This window comes from Myotis daubentonii, chromosome 17 (assembly GCF_963259705.1).
Source record: "Myotis daubentonii chromosome 17, mMyoDau2.1, whole genome shotgun sequence".
Classification (NCBI taxonomy): domain Eukaryota; kingdom Metazoa; phylum Chordata; class Mammalia; order Chiroptera; family Vespertilionidae; genus Myotis; species Myotis daubentonii.
The window spans coordinates 36,556,746-36,576,467 of record NC_081856.1 but is presented as its reverse complement, the minus strand read 5'-3'; the positions used below and the strand labels follow the sequence as shown (position 1 = coordinate 36,576,467).

The 19,722-nt window shown below is 38.9% G+C and overlaps 1 long non-coding RNA gene across 1 annotated transcript in view; it reads left to right on the top strand.

Annotated features, from left to right (window-relative positions):
- The first annotated feature begins 5,307 nt into the window (after nt 1-5,307).
- The window catches only part of LOC132219606 (uncharacterized), a 57,884-nt gene continuing 43,469 nt past the window's right edge, over nt 5,308-19,722 (top strand). Inside the window, exons 1-2 of the long non-coding RNA XR_009449527.1 lie at nt 5,308-5,568; nt 7,196-7,255. This is a non-coding gene — a long non-coding RNA (uncharacterized LOC132219606). The remainder of the gene's footprint in view (nt 5,569-7,195; nt 7,256-19,722) is intronic.

The following is a 19,722-nucleotide window of genomic DNA, read 5'->3' as shown; positions in this document are numbered from 1 at the left end:
ACAATTTTGAAAAGTACTGGTTGGATATTTCACAGAATTTTCCTCCATTGGGATTTTTCATGATTCAATTAGAATTATATGTTGTTGGGAGAGAGACCACAGAGGTAAAGTGCCATGTTTATCACATCATATCAAGGGTATAGTAGTCTCCTCTTACCCAAGGGGAATACGTTCTAAGACCACAGTGAATTGTACAAAACCCTATATATATATTATGTTTTTTCCTATACATACATACCCATGATAAAGTTTAATTTATAAATTAGACACAATAAGATATTAACAATAACTAATAATAAATAGAACAATAATGGTAATATACTTTTTAAAAATCTTCACCTGAGGTTATGTTTTTACTGATATTGGAAAGAGAGGGAGGGAGGGAGGAAGGGAGCAAGAGATGGAGGGAGGGAGGGAGAGAGAGAGAGAGAGAGAGAGAGAGAGAGAGAGAGAGAAGAGAAAACATGGATCATTATCTTCATAGGCACCCTGACCAGAATTGAACCTGTAACCTAGGTATGTGTCAAAACCTGCAACCTTTTGATGAATAGGCTGATGCTCCAACCAACAGCTGCTGAGCTAGGACTATAGAGATATACTTTAATAAAAGTTATGTGGCCCTGTCTGGAATAGCCCAGTTGGTTGGAGCGTTGCCTCGTGCACCAAAGGGTCATGGGTTTGGTTCCAGGTCAGGGCACATTCCCAGGTTGTGGGTTCAATCCCTGGTCAGGACGCATATAGGAGGCAAGCGATGTATGTTTCTCTGTCACACTGATGCTTCTCTCTTTCTGAAATTAATTTTTTTTAAAGTATCCTTGGGTGAGGATTAAAACATAAATAAAAAATAAAAGGTATGTGAATGTGGTCTCTGTCTTTATCCAAACATGTCTTCTTGTACTACATTCACCCTTCTTCTGATGATGATGTGAGATGATAAAATGCTTTATTGAGTTGAGAACTTTCACCTTTTCACTTAAAGGAACCACTTTATGGCTTTTCTTTGGCATATCTGCGTTGCCACTTTGGGGACATTATTAACTAAAATGAAGGTTACTTGAACACAAGAAATACAATACCGTGACAGTTGATCTGATAAACAAGACTCTTACTACGTGACGATTGGGCATGTAGCATATACAGTGTGGCTATGCCAGATAAAGAGATGATTCACGTTCCTGACGAGACAGAGTGGGACAGCACGAGATTTCATCATGCTATTCAGAACAACATGTAATTTAAGACCTACAGATTGTTTATTTTAGACAGTTTTCATTTAGTATTTTTGGACTGAGGTTGACTACAGATAATTGAAACTGTGGAAAGTGAAATCATGGATAAGGGGTTGCTATTGAACTTACTATCAACATAGCTGAGCCATGGTCGTGTTGACCTTGATCTCCTGGCTGATTCAGGTTTTGTCAGGTTTTGAAACTGTCTTCTTTTTAAATCTCTTTTCCATATTGTATTCTTTAGAAGGAAGCCACTATGCACACCTCACACTTAAGTGGATTACTTCCACTTCCTTGAGGGTAGAATATCTGCATAATTTATTTGAAATTCTTTTTCATGGGAGATTTGTATATTTTTTCCAACTTCTTTGTTCAATCATTCATTTATATCAGTATGGACTGTGAACATTTATTTTATACTTTGGGTTATGATCAAATACTACTTTATTGTGTTGCTCAAATATAATCATCAACTTTTACTATTCATATTATTACCCACCTAAATCCAGAATGAACTAGTATTCTTCTGAATTCTATGTAGTAATCAGAAAGCTTATTGTGAGGTCCAGGATTTATGTCTATTTTGCTCCCCTTCGTGCTCTCAGAACCTAGTGCTTGGCTCGTGTTATGTGCTCAATAAAAACTTTTGAATTAATACCTGAAATATAATATTGAGTTATAGCTGTCATTGATGATAAAGATCATGCGTAAACATTTTTTTGTTGTTGCAGGATTTATATCCAGGATCACAAATGTTTGGTAGCCATAGAAACAACTTGCCAATTTATCATTTGACTTCCTTCCCCACCCACACCACACTCTTCCATAATTATAGCTGGAGTGAAAGTGCTGCTCTTCAGTGAACTCCCACTGTGGGTACCATAGAGACACATCGCATGTAATGCTGAGAAGGCTCATATTCCATGAAATTGTCTGTTAATATACAATGACTAGCCTGATTCTCCCCAGCCAGGCTCTGAAGTGGAGAGCAGTCACACAACTGAAATAACAACCAGCCTGCGAGAAGAAAGCAAGACCATACTTCTTCCCTACCTTCCAAGCGCCCTTCATCCATCAGTAACAAGCAGTCCGTTTGAGTTGACCGTGGAAGCCTTTTTGACTGTGTACCTGCCGTACGCAGTGAGAGAATAAATCTTGAAGTTTCCACTGGTGCCAGCTAGAGCCACACGGGCATTAAGTTAAGTGGAGTCCATCGCTCTGGAGGTGCTTCACAATGGAGATTTGTCTACAGGCAGGGACAAGTCCAAGCGCTGGCTTTAATTTACAGTGTCTGGCAGTTTCTACTGCTGGGATTTTAGCCAAAGCCAAGCTTTCTCCCTCTGTCTGTCTTTATTCATCTCACTTCTCAGTTAGTATTTGGAAGTATTCTTGAATCCCTAAATATGTCTTTTTGGAATTTGACTGTGATCCTCCCAACGGTGGCTACATATTACTTCTAAATCAATATTTTGCCAAAGCCTAGTTCTTTCTGGATCAGAAAAGTATGGAATTGAATTCGACTTCTGGCATTCTTAAGGCCAGTCATTAAGCCTTAGGAGGAGAGAACATGGTTCGCTGATTCTCCACCTTTCCTTTCTCAGCTAATGTCCTTATCTGTACTTGAAAAATAAAATTTAAAATAATAAATTTTAAAAATGGCATTTTTTTTCCTACACCATCTTGTGCAAAAATAAATAAATAAATAAAAATGCTAAAAGCAAATGTATTCAGTGGTATTGATTCTCCTTCAAGCTGTTCTTTTGAAATCCCACGGACTGGCCTGAGGGCACAAAGCATTCAGCTCCACCAACCTAGCCTTGCTGAACTTTCCCGGAGCATGTAGGGGGAGGCCACTGAGTCTCCCTACACTCCACTTTCCCCACAATCTCTGGCCGTCAACTGATGGATACACAAAATGGCTTTTATGGTGACAGTCTGCAGCATTTCCCTCTCCATGTTTTAGAGACCATCCAATTACTCATTCCCTCCTTTCACCGTCCTCAGGAGAGAGTGAGGTCTAAATCTTCACCTGCAGGTAAATACAAAACAGAACGGTCATTAGCAAATGAAGAATGCAAACCAGAAGCTTCATGTTGGTGTGCACAGGCAAATTAAAAAGCAGCAGCAGCTCAGCCAGGCCCCCTGAACTCAAGGAGACCAGAGTCAAATCATCACACATTAAATGGAATCCTGGACGTCGATTTCCCTCTTTGCATATTACCTCTCCTGGAGAAAATTCTCCAGCAATTAAAAGTGCTGAATTCAAGCAGAGTGCCTGGTTCACAGATGAAACCACACACAGAAAATTGGGAGACGCATCACAGCATCCAGTACCGTAATTAAGAAAATTGTCTTTATGCTGGCCTATGAATATGAATGACTGAATAAATGAGCAACATGGCCTCTTCATTACCAAGAGAACCTGATGCAGGAGAGGACCCGGGTTCCAAAAATAAATGAAACCTGCAGCTCATGTGCAGTCCCTGAAACATTAATCTGGGTCAGAAAGAGGAAATGAAGTAGGATGTCATGGCTCAAAGGCACCTGGGAAAAGTGTGGGAACTGTGCTCTGACAGTGGATTTCCCCTAAGTTTTCAACTACCTGGCCCCAGGACAACTCTTCATCCTTCCCGTAACTCCCATCCTACTCTGAACACTAAAACCATCGTGTGTTCACCCCTTTATGCTTTGCCCGAGAGCAGGGCTGGTACAAACCATCGATGCTAAGAGAGGCTGAGGAGGAAAGCCGAGTGGCATCAGGTTAGATTCTCAGAAGCACTCCGGGGCCTCATTGGCAGAAACGGAGCAAGGCCTTGCTCAAGGGTCACCTTGGGGAAAACAGTGAGGAGACACTCAAGACTGAGGAAGCTGGTGGGGGAGGCAGTCCCCAAACGATTTCACAATGATCCTGGATTTCCATGAGGTCGGTCTGTCCGTTTGAAAGGCCTTTAAAAGGGGTCAAATATATGGTGACAGAAAGACTAAATTCTGAGCGGAGGGCACACAAGACAATATACCGATGATGGATTACAGAATTGTACACTCTGAACTTACCTAATGGTATTAACCAGTGCTAAACCAATAAATTGAATTAAAATTTTTTTAATATATTTTTATTGATTTTTACAGAGAGGAAGGGAGAGGGATAGAGACTTAGAAACATCGATGAGAGAGAAACATCGACCAGCTGCCTCCTGCACACTCCCTACAGGGGATGTGCCTGCAACCAAGGTACATGCCCTTGACCGGAATCGAACCTGGAGCCCTTCAGTCCGCAGGCCGACACTCTATCCACAGAGCCAAACCGGTTAAGGCTGAATTAAATTTTTAAAAAGTTACAGGAACATTTTAACTTTTGTATCTGGTATTTATTGCAATATTTATTTATTTGTGGAAATATTTATGAGATAAAAAATAGAAACAATCTGAAAAATCAATATTGGAAGCTTAAGTAAATTATAACAATCTTATAGATGGAATTCCATGGGACCATGAAAATGATATAGCATTTGTGTAATGATCTGATTGTACATGCACATATATACATGTGTATAATTTGGGTGTCATTTTTATGTGCATTTTTAACATTTTTTATCCAGTGAAGATCACCTGAGCAATCTCCTTGTTTGTCTCAGTGCGGGAAAGTCAAAATTCTGAGGTTTGTGTGAAACAAAACTTTCTGTAACCTGATCAGGTCATGATCTCAGAAGAGTCACATAAGGACCCAGAGGGCTTCTGGGAGACAAGGAATCACAGCCCTGATGCCCCTCACCTGAGATGAGAACTTAGGGAGATCCGATGGGGCTTTCTGGGATTGTTCCCATCAGGCTGCACTGGCAAGGAGCAGCAGCAGGGCACCTGAAATAAATTTCCCTTGATGAAAAGTGTAGCTAGCGAGGCCTTTAATTTAGCCTTCACAAACAGAGCCTACGAGTTGTGTGGAAGGACTAATTCTGACATGGCCTGTAGCTGATTTCGGAAATTTCTCTGGAACCAGCCCCTTGGAGCGTGATTGGGAAAGAAGGACAAGCTAAGAACTAGTTTGAGGAATTCTGGGAATCCAGGTGTGGAACTTGGATGAAGCAGAGTGAGAAAGACAGGTACTCATTCGGCTATTGCAGTTCAGAACTCGCTGGCTCCAGCACCTGCGCCAACAGAACAGGTACTGCGGATTCCATGTCTACTGCCTGATGACTGCTGGGTTCCAGCTGAGTGAAACGTGCCCAGGACAGTGCCTCCTGGCTTTTTCCAGTTGGGAGCTGAGTATCAACCACAAATTTATGAGTAGCTCCTTTCTCGGAAGCAGAATACAAGATTTCTCTCCACAATTCTGAACAAGGTATGCTTTTCATTTCTCTCACCATCTCCCTGGAAAATTAGTCATTTGTGTTCATTGCCTATAATTTATACCTAGTTATGTGGTGCGATAACAATTACGCAAAGCGCTAAATGAGTCAGGTTAACTTTAAGTTTTGTTTAAAGTACAACACAGAATTTTATGTTCTCCGTCTTCATAATTAGCTGTTCCCCTAATATATTAGTTGGTATGGTTTTGACTGCAGTAACAGAAGCCATGACTCATCAGGAAATAAGAAACTTTTTATTATTTCGCATAATAAGAAATACAGCAGTCAACCACAGGGTGATTTGACTTAATGGTTCAAGACAGGATATCAGGAACCCAGATTTTTCTATTTTTCTCCTCTGCTGGCTATAGAGTGTTTTCTTTATCCTAAGGATCCTTTTCATTTTGGTCACAAGGTGGCTGCCAGCAGCACCTGTAGCAGCAGCATAGTCTCTTGTTCACATCCAGATGGGGAGAGAGAGAAAAATTACTGCCCAAGAATGGAAGATAAGTCTGACTGAGCCAGCTAAAGTCAGAAGCCACTTCTGCCTCAGTAACAGTTGCCAAGAGAATGCCAGGAGCTGATTTCTTTAGGCTGATTATGTTCCATCCTTGGTACCAGCAGTTGTGTATGTTTCTTCTTATTTGTTTAGAAAATGTGGTTCAGGGATATACCTGAGCAAAATCAGGGTTTTGGTGGGAAGAATGGAGGGGCAATGAATGTCAGGTAGCTAGCCAGCAATCCTGGCCTATGTAATTATTTGGGGAGATAATTTTTCTGAGGAAATAGGTTTAGAAAAGAGAGGAGCTAGGGACCAAGAATCACCTGGGAGTAGCTCACACACTTAGAAAATTGCAGGAGTCTCTCTACATTTTGAGCTACTTTGGAAAGCAAGTTTTTAACAATTTTTAAATATTTCTGTCATCAGTGTGCAAGTGCAGTTGGCCCTAGAACAATGTGGGTTTGAACTGCACAGGTCCAAGTAAGAAAGGTCCTTAAAATAGGTAAAATCTTGAGATAGAAAAAAAGAGTTGAAAGATACATTTTCAGGAAAAGGGAATTTTATGGCAAAATTACGAACTATGAACAAGTATGAGAATGTCAACGAATATTAATGGGCAAAAAAAGTTGTTCATATGATTTCAGAAAAGGCATAAATAAATGGTGTAAGGGTCAATAAAGAACAGGATTGAGATTCTAAAGGCACAGGTTTGAATCTTTATTCTGCCACTTAGTCATTACCCAACTGTAGATTATGAATGTTAATTTACTTGAACCGACTTTACCCGCTTCACAAGGAAATCCTTGACCAGGCTACAGCAGGTAGAGCACCAGATACTGACACTCATATCAAAATACATTGTTATTTTATAAAGGAGATTAAAATATCATGCCATCCAATGAGCCATTAATTTACTTGCTAGAGCTCTTTGGAGAAAATGACAATACAAGCAACTTCCAGAGGCCCTTCCAAAAGGATGGAAGAAGATACCTCTTTGGGCAGGCGGATCTTTGGGCCCTCTCCCCTCATAATATGTTGACAGCTCAAATTCTCAATATAACCTAATTCTTACTATGTGAATTGTTACTCACCTAATCTGACCTTAATTTTTTTTTCAGATCAGTACAAGCATCCCTCTTCAACACATTTCACTCCTTCCCCTGATTCCTGCTGCTTGGGTAAGTCTTATCACCAATAAGAAAATATGAATTAATATACCACTTGTCAGGCAGGATAAGCTATTCAGATTTTTCATTCACTGAAGTCCTCTAAATTTGTTTCAGCTATAAAATGGGGAATGTTAGCTCCTGCCCTCCAAGTTAGGAATTTGTATATTTTATGTTGGAACAAAAGATGACTTGCATGGACTTGAACCTTTCTCGTCTTCCCCTCTGTTTTGTTCCTGAGCCCCAAACTGTAGGAAATTTTGAGGCGCCTTGGCTCATAGTATTAAATTTTCTCATGGGGCTATTTTCATATGTGAAAAAATGAATGCTGAACATTTTTGTCCGCAGCATTACGTAGAATAGGCAGAAAACAATATTTTATAGCAAGCTAGAGTGACAAATAACATGTCAAAAAGCTAATGAAGAATCTTTTACTTTCTCATGCATATAAACTACTTGGTTTCAGAGGTCACTAATGAAAAATTCATTTTATATTCATATATTTGGATTAAGTATGGCTTGATCTGCTTCATAAATTTCATAAATCCTCTCCAGGGTAAATTTTTTTAAGATTAAAAATAAATCCTAAAGTAATAGAGTTTTTTTCCTGAAATTATTTTATTTTTAAAAATTGAATAACTACAGAAAACAATCTTATTGAAACATAAATAAAACATGGCAGAGTCATATAGAATTTAAAAAAGTACTGCTTAATGTTACTTTCTCTCAATCTAAACTACTAATAACAATTTGATATGTATTTTTAGTCTTTTCTATGCACTCAAAGGGAGAAAGAGAACAAATATATGGCTTGCGTTTGCTTGTTTTCTTAAAAATATTATATTAAACATGTAACTCTGTAACCTGATTTTTTCCATTTAAGGTAATTTTATATCTTTAAAGTCTGTACTTAAAGATATGTCTTGGGAATTAGTGGGGTTTTTTGAATCCCTTTAGAGAAGATCCATAGATTATTCAAGTTGGTGAACACAAATCAACTGCATACTATTCCACCGTCTGGCTGTACCATGATCTAATTGCATTCACCTATCAGTGACATCTGGGTTGTTCCAGCATTTTACCATCACAAACAATGCTTCAATGAACATAATCATGAAGGTGTTTTTATACATATTTCCCAGCAATCATATAGGATATATGACTAAAAACACAATTACTCAAAGGGCATTATAATTGCCAACATATACTGCTCAACTGACCTCCAAAAAGATTGTACACATTCAAACTCCAATCAGCAATATGTGAAAGTAATTGTTTCTCTATACTTACACCCCAACTTTTAAGGTTTTCCTAAACTGATGGCCAAAAAAAAATCACATTAACTTGCAATGTCCTATTACTAATAAAACTGAGTATTCTCTCTCTCCCTCTCCCTCTCTCTGTCCCTTTTTCTCTATAAGTTGATTTTTCATTATTATTGTCCATTTATTTCTCATTGATTGAGTTTTCTTACTGCTTTATAGGAATTCTTTGGATATTTTGAATATTTATTCTTTGTTGTATTTGTAGCAAATATTTCCTCTTATTGGGTCATTTGTCTTTCCTCCCTTTTGGTCATTTGTGCTTTATGCTATCTTTTATTGTACAAAAGCTTCAAATTCTTTAATTGCAAAACTTCCCAATCTTTCCCTTTATAATGTCTGTTTTCTGCCTTGCTTAGGAAAATCTCACCCATGTTAAGGCAGTAAGAATATTTCCCTGTTTTTCTCTAGTACAATTTTTATTTCTGCGTTTTTCACCTATGTAGAATATGGTGAGAGAAATGAGAGTTAATACTTTTTTCAGCAGAAAGTCAATTGTAACACATTGATTAAATAACTTGAGATTTCCTCAGTGATTGGAAGTACCCATGTATCATATGCCTTGTTCATATTCTTGGTCGTACATTCTCACTCTTAGGTGAGTGAGGTCCTCTGACAATAGCCTTCAGAAATCAGACAACTTGCCCACGGTTGTTTGGGGGACAATTTCTTAGGGTTGATACCATAATATTTAAAACTTTACATATACACAGATAGGTTCTGTATTTAATATATACTATATATATCTATATATATATATTCCATATATATATATTCCATATATATTCCATATATATGTCCCATATATAGCCATATATATAGATGGATGTATATATACAGGGTGAACATATACATATATACAAGATAGATTCTGTATTCTTCATCTTATTTAATCTGTTTATGTATTTCTGGCCCCAATGCCACTTTATTTTAATTACCTTAGTTTTATGGCTTATTTTGAAATTTGAGGATGGTATTTTCCTCTTACTATATTTCCTATTCATATTCTCCTACAGAAAATTTTAAAATCCAGACATCAAATTCCTTGAAAACTTTTATTGTGAGTTTAATTTAAAATTAATCAAATTTTGAATTTGTTTGTGAACTTTTACAATTCTGAATCTTTCCATGCTGAAATATGGTATGCTTTTCCATTTATACAAATCTCCCTTTTTACCTTTCACTAAAGTAGCACAGTTTTCTTCAGATAGGATTTGAGTACTTATTTGAGTACTAAGAATTTTATTTTGGTTGTTACTATAAATGGGATTTTTCCCACTGACTTCTTAAAGTGATTGTTCTGGATGTATAGCAAATGATACCAATTTTATATGCTGAATCGGAATCTAGACAACTAACATTTTTGGTATTATATTTTGCCTTTGCAATATAGCATCTTCAAATAAACACAGAATTGTGTCATTGGAGTGGGTCTAGCAGGCTTTGGGTGTATATATAATAGGCCTATGTGTTGTACTTACCTGGTTTTTTGAGGGGGGTCTTTATTAGGTGGTTATTGCTGTGTTACAGGTGTCAGATCACATAAGCAGTGCGAGCCCTGTTTTTACCTGGTTTTGATATCGAGGTTATGTTCAAATCATGTTCTCATTTGTGCTTGCATATAATATAAATTTTAATTTCTCTTGATTTTCTTTTCAACCCAAAATTTATTTAGAAAGAAAAAATTTCTAAATGGTTAGATTTTTTGCTACACATTTTCAATTTTTAGTTTGATTGCATTATGATCAAATAAAATAGTCCTTGTTACATCCATTGTAAAAACAATTTTTATATTTAGTGGACTAATAATATGTAGTATCTTTTTTTAGTGAGACTTTCTCTACCCATGTATGTAGAAATGGCTGTATATTCTCAGTTCAGAAGTCTCTATATGAGTTGATAATTATATTATTTAAATCTGCTCTCTCCTTTTTTATTTTTTATCAATTAATTTCTGGAAAACATGTATTTATTCTTATATTTCTAATATTTTTGCCTTACACATTTCATAGCTATGCATTTAGATATATATAGGCCATATCTACTTGTTTGATATAAAAATCTTTTTTGTCCTCTGAAATATGCAATATCTCTGTCTCACTTAATACTTTCATCCCATAAAAGATACACTATAGTGATTCATAGAAATGTATGTTTTCTCTATTAATACTGCCACACTCTCTTTTACTTTCATATTTTCCTGGTATATTTTTGTCATCTTATTATTTCCAGCCTTTCTGATCCCTACACCCCCCCCCCCGGTTTGTTTTATTTGTTGTTTTATCCATGTGTGCTTTAATATTATTTCCTATTCCAAAATTTGAGACATGTGCCATAGCATGTACATTATATTTGATATGGTAGCAGAAGATATGAGAACAAGGGCTGTTTTTTGAAATACAGGACACTGGAAGCAGCCCAAGTGCCCAACAGTAGATGAGTGGATAAAAAGCTGTGGTGCAGTTACATCATGGAATACTATGCAGCAGTAAAAAAGAAGGATCTCTTATCCTTTGAGACAGCATGGAGGGGCCTGGACAATATTATGCTTAGCAAAATAAGCCAGTCAGAGAAAGACAAGTATCACATGATCTCACTCATATGTTGAATCTAATGAACAAAATAAACGGAAACATGGAACAGAGTTCAGAATCTCAGAGGGAAGGCGGGGGAAGGTGGGTGAGTGGGTGGGAGGTAATCAACCAAAGAACTTGTATGAATATATGCATAACCCATGGACACAGACAATAGAATGGTGAAAGCCTAGGACAGGGTTGGGGGGCTGGCTGGAGGGGGTCAATGGGAGAAAATGGGGACATATGTAATACTTTCAACAATAAAGATTTTTTAAAAAGAAATAAAGAAATACAGGACATGTCACTATTGTATATATGTCATGGTGCTTGAGTATTTTACTCCAGTAACGTAGATGACCTCCATCATTTTTAGGATACGTTGATACTACCAACTAGAACATCATACTTCACTAACCTTTAGTATATTTTTTAGTGTACTCTTGTAGGGATGTACTTTTGTAGCATGCCTTCAGATTACACATACTTTTAGGACATCAGCAGCAGTATAAAGAAGCTCAGATGTGGTTGTTCACCTTGCATAACCTCAAGAAATTATCCCACCGGTGATATTTATGTGCATGAGAGATTTCTAACCAAACACAGAGCCTAGGGATCAGTAAGCCAAGTAAAAGCACTTTAGGCAGACATTCTCAAGGAAAAGAGCAAGAGAAAATTCCTCTTAACTAATATCTTCGTTTCTTAAAGTTTTATACAAATATTCCTTTAACTGTTTATCATTTAAAAGGGCTATTATTTTCCTTTTTTCCTAAAAAACTTAGTCCAGACCCAGAACACATATATCCATGGGAATCCATTTTCACTGGAATTCATTTTATTTCATTACAGTTAACTTTGTATATATGTTGACCCTTCATTCTTTTCCATTCTTAATTCTCTCCACCTTTGTCCCTTTCTCTAGTGATTTAATATTTTCTAGCTCTTCATGTTATATGTCATAAATAGTCCCCAAAGACTTTAGCTCAATGGCTAGTGAAATGTTCCCAAATAAGAGAAAATTAGATAAAATCTGCTTATGCAGAAGGAAAAGGAATAAAGAGCTGCCAGTGGACTTATTAGGTATTATTTCATTTACTGGTAGAGGGTAGGCATCTAACATTAGACAGGCTTTAGACTCTTGGCCTGGACCAGACATGCCCCAGCCATGGAGAAGACATGGAAGAAGTGAGCGTCCAGGCTGCTGTAGTTCAGAGATGCATGTACATATTTTACAAGATCAATGATACAGGGCCCAGTGCTAGTAGCTGGTAAACTGAGGAGGCTATGTTTGTCTTTGCATTATTTTTTGACTGGACATCTGGAGTTCTTCGATACATTTCTATACATACATAGTTGTACATGCATATATAATAGTTAATTATCTGCAATGACCAAAGGAAGGAAAGGAGAAGAGAAGAAAGGAGATAGGGGACAGGGACAGAAGGGGGAATACAAATTAGAAGTATGAGCTTGGGTTATTTAGACATGAAGTTGGAATCAAATTTTTAAAGTAATAAAAGACAATATGTGGGTGTTAGAAATGAAAATAGAAGGGAGCAAAGGAAAGCAAATTACTTAAATCATAATATAAATATACTGATTATGGTGTGTTAAATTACCCTGTAGCATCCAAACACTAACACATCTCAAAAAAGATAGGATTTTGGAAGGTGGAGTAGTGACATGAAAAGTGCTTAGAATCAGAACACTGAATCTGCCACTTACTTCCAATCAGCACAACTCCTCATCCCAGGGCTCCTCTCTGTTAAATTAAGGATGCTAAAAATACAAACTAAATCTGGCTGTCTTGAGGTGTAAATGAACTATTGTATAAAAATACCTGAATCATATAAGTCAGTCAGTAAATAACTGGCATATTAACCCTTAATTATTTGGTATTTTCAGGAACAATAAAATGTCAAGCACAAGGTCAATAAACTTTTTCCCTCTAAGCTGATTATCAAGTACACTAGATCCCCTCTGAAACACCATTCATCAGAAAACAAAATTTGACAGTGGCTACCCACGGGGTCTGAGGACCACCGGAAAATGCATTTTCATCAATAACACTTTCTGTCCCTGTCCTGCCTCCCATGGTATTTTTGAGGAGGCTGTGTTAGAGTTGACCTGGAGTTTGTGAGGATGGAAGGAAAAACCTTTAGAACTACTCTGTAATAATTGCATCCAATACTCATATATTCTTTACAGCAAATCTACGAGGTATATATATTTCCCATGTTATGCATGAAGCAACCCCATTCAATTGAAGAGACATAACTCCTTATTCTCACAGCTTATCAGTGGCAGACAGGATCCAAATTAGGCCTGACTGCAAAGCTTACTACCTTTCTATCACATAATAATGCCACTGAGAATCTATTTTAAAAAGATGGTCTTGTAATTGTCAACATAACTACAGTTCAGAAAAACAGATACAGGTGCATGCTGACTTTAGAGAACAGAATTTTGGGTGACATGTAATCAGATGAGAATGACATTCAGAATTTCATTCTAATTGTTTCTCTCCGGAGAATTTTAAAGATAAGAGCTCATAATAGAACAAAAACAACACATTCGGTATGATGCAAACAGACCTGTGGTTTGGTAACCGTGAGAACTGAATCTAATCTCTTTTTATTTTAGTCTTAGAAACTATTTGTGAAACTGCCTGTGATATAGATTCAAATTTGTTTTCCAGTGAATGTTTTTGCTCCCACTAGTCCATTTCTATATGCAACAGATGTTCCTTCTAAACGACTCATTATTTGAAAGTTAGGGAAAGCATTTTGGGAAGTCAGCTTCTTTGCTCTCTCTTGCTGAGCATCAGAAAATTCAACACACATTTTAATGAGGAGAGTTTTAGGGGTGTGTTTTTCCCAACTTTTCCCAATTTTGTCAATATGCTAAAAGGTCAGAATGGTTTGCTGCATTCTGTCATTATTCATGCGCAGTATATCCGTGGGTCATTTCTAAACATTTATCTTCTGAGGCAGTGTTCATAAAATATCCACCTGAACCCCCTATTCCAAAATAATCTCAACCTGTGGCATACATTAAAATAAGTAAACCCTGCCCGAACCGGTTTGGCTCAGTGGATAGAGCATCGGCCTGGGGACTGAAAGGTCCCAGGTTCAATTCCGGTCAAGGGCATGTACCTTGGTTGCAGGCAAATCCCCAGTAGGAAATGTGCAGGAGGCAGCTGATTGATGTTTCTCTCTCATCGATGTTTCTAACTCTCTATCCCTCTCACTTCCTCTCTGTAAAAAATCAATAAAATATATTTAAAAAAATAAGTAAACCCCATCCCATTAAGTTCCCAATATTAAAAATATAAAGACTGTCTACATTAGGGGCATCTCTGTATAGGTTCCCTGGTTCTTTGATATTTTGTATCAGAAATTGTTAACTAAGAATACTATGGATATGCAAAGCCTAGACTGGCGTAATGGCCATAGGATAAGAGAGAGATGTATATATTTCATAGATATACATGAAATACAATCCACAAGAATTGATATATGATTCGATGTACAAGATGAAGAATAGGGAAAAGTCAAGATTGACTCCCAGGTTTATGATTGCGAAGCGGGAGAAGATATTTATTGAACATTGGCTATAGATATGGGTGCTAAGGAGAAATTGGTGAACAAAACAATAGAGTCCCTGCCCTACTCTGGCTTATAATCTATTGACACACTGAGATATTCAAGTGGAATGTCAAACAGCTGTTCTTAGCATTCTAGAGAGAGACCTCTGCCAAGAGGTATCATTTGAAAGAGAGCTCTACACCTTCTGCAATTTTATTTGATACCAGTGTAGGTTTGATAATCAATGATCCAGGCACTGGAAATGCAGCCATGGCCAAGACAAAGCCTCTGTTACTGCAGGTTGCATTCTAGTAGGAGAAGGCAGACAATAAACCAAGGACTCTATGGTGTGCTAGGAGTATATAAGTGCTATGAAAAAATATAAAGCAGGGTGAGGGGAGAGAGGGTGGGAGAGGTGAATAGGGAAGGTGTTCTAAATAGGGAGGGTCAGCTTTTCTCTCCCATCAGGAAGAGAGAGAGGGCCATGCTGAAATCTGGGGAAAGAGACTTGCAGACCAGGAAGTAGTCATTAAAATTGAGGCGCTCAGTGTGTGCCAGAAACAGCTAGGAGGCCAATACAATAGAAGATCAGTGAGCAGCAAGAGACTGTGAGGCAGAGCAAAATAGGTGCAGACCCCATAGAGCCCTGTGGACCAGGGAGACCACTGGCAATTTCTGAGAAGAGAGGTGATGTGATCTGACTTATATAACTAAGGATCACAGGGTTAATCCAGATGATTTTTTTTAAAGAAATCCATTATATATATATATATTATTGATTTTTTACAGAGAGGAAGGGAGAGAGATAGAGAGTTAGAAACATCGATGAGAGAGAAACATCGATCAGCTGCCTCCTGCACATCTCCTACTGGGGATGTGCTCGCAACCCAGGTACATGCCCTTGACCGGAATTGAACCTGGGACCTTTCAGTCCGCAGGCCGACGCTCTATCCACTGAGCCAAACCGGTTTCGGCTCCAGATGATTTTTTATTGGGAAGCTCACCCTACATCATTATTGAATAATTAAATGCTTTCTTCCTCTGTCCTTTCCCCTTCCTACTCTCCCTTTATGGAGTCACACCTGACATTGAGTTGGCCTGGAAGAGCTGTCTTCGTAGGTTAGAAGGCTGTTTTGTTTCAGAATCTAACAGGAACCAGGTGGCATGCCCAGGAGAAGTAGGCAGAGTCCAGACTGATGTGAACTGTTAGGCATTATTGTAAAGGAGCCCTTGGCAATTCCTTCTAATTTGTGCTGGCAGTTCTCTAAAGGTCAGGATTCAAGGCAGAAGTCTCTTTCAGAAATAGACATTCATGTCTGTGGTGGCAATATCACATCCCTTGGGAATCTGCAGGCAGCAGTGGGTTGCCTTGCACAGACAATAATGAAGAAAGACTCTCCATGTTTGGCTGGGGAATGAAGAAAGGCTAAGGTGGCTGCTTTTCAGGGGAGCTCAGGTCTAACTGAGGTGTGCAAGGGGAACTCAAACTTAGAGCTAAGTGAAGAAAGCCTACTCGTGACATCACTGAGGAAAAGAAGCCACACTGTTTTTGCATTGCATTGGCTCAGGGTCACAGAGCTAGAAGCCTTGAAGTTGCTTTTACCTGGTAGAATGAGAAAGTTCTACTGACTAAGGGTTTACTTGTACCTACATGGTCAAATGTATGTTTGTATGTACTTTTTTAACCAAACATCGACATTATTGTTTGCTTACAGATACTAGTACAGTTCAACCGGAATCAAACAGAGTCTCTTTTTAAACTGCTTTAGCACTTTCTCAGAACCTTAAAGCATGCCACACGTGTGAGCTCTACAAGAATCCATCTTATTTCTAGCAGGGGCCCATCTTCTCAACCCTGCTACATGTTAGAATCACCTGGGGAAATTTATTCTTTTAATTTGTTGCCCCATCAAAAGAATGAGAAGACAAGCTACAGACTGAGAGAAAACATTTGCAAAAGACATATCTGATAAAGGGTTGTTATCAACACTAATAAAAGAGAAAAATGGTAATTGGTGTACGAGCTACCCTTTTCATTGGCTAATCAGGGCTATATGCAAATTAACTGCCAACTAAGATTGGCAGTTAATTTGCATATGTAGGCACAATGCAGGGAGGCGAAAGGGAAAGCAGGAAGAAGCCCCCTGCCACTGACAGTGATCAGAAACCCAGGGGGGAGCTAAGAGCTGGGGGGCAGGGCAAAGGCGGCTCTGGGGCCGCCTTTGCCCTGCCCCCCAGCCATGATCGGAGAATCAGGTGCCTTTTCCGCCCTGGCCAGTGATAGCAGGAAGTAGGGGTGGAGCCAGCGATGGGAGCTGGGCACGGTCGAAGCTGGCAGTCCCGGGAGCTAGGGGTCCCTTGCCTGGGCCTAAAGCGAAGCCCACAATCGTGGGGCCGCTGCAGCTGCAGGTCCCCGCTGCCCGGGCCGGACGCCTAGGCCAGAGGCATTAGGCCTGGGCAGGGGCGGAGCCTGCAACCGCGGGGAGCTGGGGGTCCCCTGCCCAGGCCTGACACCTCTGCCAGAGGCCTCAGGCCTGGGCAAGGGGAAAATCCTGCGATTGGAGGGTGATGGGGGTCAATGCCTGAGGGCTCCCAGTATGTAAGAGGGGGCAGGCTGGGCTGAAGGACCCCCCCCCCACACACACACACACCCAGTGCACGAATTTCGTGCACCGGGCCCCTAGTCTAAAATAAAAAAAAACTCTTAAAACTCAACAACAACAAAATGAACAACCTGGTTAAAAAATAAGCAGAAGACCTGAACAGATACCTCACCAGAACAGATACACACATGGCAAATAAACACATGAAAAGATGTTCCATGTCATATGTCATCAAGAAAATGCAAATTAAAACAGCAATGAGATACTGCTACACACCTATTAGAATGGCCAAAATCAAGAACACTGGCAACACCAGGTGCTGGTGAGCTTGTTGAGAAACAGAAACTCTCACTCGTTGCTGGTGGGAATGCAAAATGGGACTTTGCAACACAGTCAGGCAGTTTCTTTGAAAACTAAACATACTTCCATATGATCTAGCAATTGTGTTCCTTGGTATTTACCCAAATTAGTTAAAAACTTACATCCAGCCCTAGCCAGTTTGGCTCAGTGGATAGAGCGCCGTCAACCTGTGGACTGAAGAGTCCTGGGTTCGATTTTGGCCAAGGGCACATGCCCCGGTTGCGGGCTCAGTCCCCAATAAGATGTTTCTATCTCATCATTGACGTTTCTATCTCTCCTTCTCCCTTCCTCTCTGAAATCAATAAAAATATATATTAAAAAGAAAACTTACATCCAATAAAAACCCCACACATAGATTTTTTATGACACCTTTATTTATAATTTCCAAAACTTGGAAACAATCAAAATGGTCCTTCAATAGGTGAATGGACCAATAAACTGTTGTAATTCCAGACAATGAAATATTATTCAGCACTAAAAATAAAAGAGCTACCAAGCCAGGAAAAGATATGAAAGAATCTTAAATACATATCACTAAATGAAAGAGGCCAATCTGAAACGCATACATACGTGTGAGTTCCACTGCATGACATTTGCAAAAGGCAGACCTATGGAGACAGTAGAAAGATCAGTGATTGCCAAGTGCTAATAGGGAGATGGGCTGAATGTGGAAGACCTTTAGGGCAGTGAAAATGAAAAACATTTGTTGTACATTTGTCCAAATCATGGAATGTACACCACCAAGAGTGTACTGCTGTGTAAACTACAGACTTTTAGTGGTAACGATGTGTCAATGTCGGTTCATCAGTTGTGACAGATGGACCACTCTGGTGCAGGATGCTGACTATGGGGGAGACAGTGCGTGTATTGGAGCAAGGGGTACATGGGAACTCTCTGGACTTCTGCTCAATTTTTCTGCGAACCTGAAACTGCTCTCAATAAAATAAAGCCTGTTTTAAAGGGGAAAAATGATGCGCCAGACTCAGACCCCAGGGATTCCAGGTTGGCTGGTCAGTGTGATTTGTTGAGGTTCACCAAGTGATCCCGAAGTGCTGCCAGGTGAGGCCGTGCGTGCCAAGTAAACATGTCAGCCAGGTACCAGGCAGATATATAATTTCTGGCTTTTAGCCTTCAAACTGAATTCTAATTAAATTAATATTTACACAGTTCTTCGTAATTCTCCACCAAAAAGTCATTTACAACTCCCCCGCCCCTCAGTGGTACTAGCAAAATGCCATGCCATCTCTCAAATGGAGGAGAATAGAAAATTAAAATTTCAAACTGCAAAATTAAGCTTGTCTGTCTGTGGCATGTTTACGCCCTAAAATATGGATATTTCCTTTTGTCCACATCCTCCTCTGTGGCTTAAAACCTATCTGGCTGCAACATAGCGGTATTTGAAGCTCTGAACAAAGTAAATTGTAGCATCCATTCTGTCATATTCCTAGAAAAAAAATGAAAGACATCAGAATAAACAAAAAATGATCAATAAAGATTAAAGAACAAATCTAAGTACATCCATTGATGATGGAGAGATGTTGCTGGCGTGACAGACGGTATAAACAGAGCATAAGGACTAAGGACATTTTTTCTTCTCCAATTAGCCAAGTCTTCTTTAAAAGAAGAGGGTCTGAAAAACCGGTCAGATGCTGTTTTGGAAAACTCTTCAATAATTTGACAGCTTGGCAGGATGAGTAAATTATTCACTGCTTGCTTCTGTGCTCTGATGTGGCTGGTATCAGCCATTATACCTCCTCCTCTGACTCTATGCTTCCTATACATCTATACTCTAAAGAAAAGCTAAAAATGGACTTCGAAACAAGTATCTTGTGTTCTCATGATAGGAATCTTTTAGGTCACCAAAGAATCCCATTCCAAATCAAACCAAAGCAACCTGTAGGAATCATAACATGAAGAATAGCTCACATTTATTAAACACATTACGTGCCAGGCTTTCTACCAGGCAGTTAATATGAATTAGCTCATTTAATTCTCACAACATATGAAGCCGGTCTTATTTTAAGCCCCCTTTTC